This window comes from Echinops telfairi, unplaced genomic scaffold, assembly GCF_000313985.2.
Source record: "Echinops telfairi isolate 266 unplaced genomic scaffold, ASM31398v2 ScPeMD7_7468;HRSCAF=8506_0, whole genome shotgun sequence".
Classification (NCBI taxonomy): domain Eukaryota; kingdom Metazoa; phylum Chordata; class Mammalia; order Afrosoricida; family Tenrecidae; genus Echinops; species Echinops telfairi.
Genome location: NW_022111369.1, coordinates 23,440,423 through 23,441,508, shown reverse-complemented (window position 1 = coordinate 23,441,508; position 1,086 = coordinate 23,440,423). Strand labels below are relative to the sequence as shown.

General features: G+C 41.3%; 1 non-coding gene across 1 annotated transcript; it reads right to left on the bottom strand.

The window, feature by feature from the left end:
• Positions 1-781: 781 nt before the first annotated feature.
• LOC115873389 lies at positions 782-945 on the bottom strand. The gene has a single exon (XR_004048386.1). It is a non-coding gene; the product is annotated as a U1 spliceosomal RNA (small nuclear RNA).
• Positions 946-1,086: the final 141 nt, after the last annotated feature.

Here is a 1,086-nt window from a genome sequence, read left to right as displayed (position 1 = left end):
CCCTGTTTAAGATTGTTATCTTGTCTTCTGAAAACAGACCCCAAGAACAGCAGGGGCTCAAAAGACTGTGGTAGTTAAGGATTAAAGAACATGAGACTGTCCTTTCTACAAAATGGATTATTAGTGAGAGTAAATTTACAGATATTTATGGAAGATGCTAGATTTCTAATCAAACTGAATTCAAAGTAAACATAAATAGTAAATATGCTGACTGACAAACCACTACTCAAAAGTGATTTAGGAATTATTTTCCTGGTGGGCTATACTAACTTTACTAGGTGAGAGCAGTAGTTATCGGTTTTAGTATATTATTGTTAAAAAATACAGAACAATTTCCTTGTTTTCTAAGTGCCTTCTCAACTTTACTTATCACCTCCTTTCCGATTACTACTTCATTCCATTTTTCTTTGCACTCTCAAGAAAAACAAATGGTTTATGTTTTTCAACCCACAGAACATCTGACATAATTCTAAAATAAGTGAGTGGTAGATGGAAATGAGAAGTTTGAAAATCTTGACTTCAGGTAAACAAGCAGTCATCTAGCTCAGAAGCAACAGAGCCCACATGGAAGAAGCACACCAGCCTGGGTGACAACGAGGTGTAGAAGGGATCAGATATCAGACATCAAAGAATGTGAGTGCAGAATGGAGACACAAAGCCCATCTGTAGGCAACTGGACACCCCCTTACAGAAGGGTCGTGGGGAGGAGATGAGTCAGTCAGGGTGCAGGGTAGCGACGATGAAACATACAACTTTCCTCTAGTTCTTTTTTTCTTTTTTCCAGGGGAGGGGGCGAACGCAGTCCCCCACTACCACAAATTATGCAGTTGAGTTTCCCACATTTGGGGAAATCGCAGGGGTCAGCACATCCTGAGTGCAATGGATAAGCCTCGCCCTGGGAAAACCACCTTCGTGATCATGGTGTCTCTCCTGCCAGGTAGGTATCACTTTCCTCTAGTTCTTAAATACTTCCTCCCCCAACTATCATGATCCCAATTCTACCTTACAAATCTGGCTAGACCAGAGGATGTGCACTGGTACAGATAGCAACTGAAAACACAGGGAATCCAGGACAGATGATCCCTT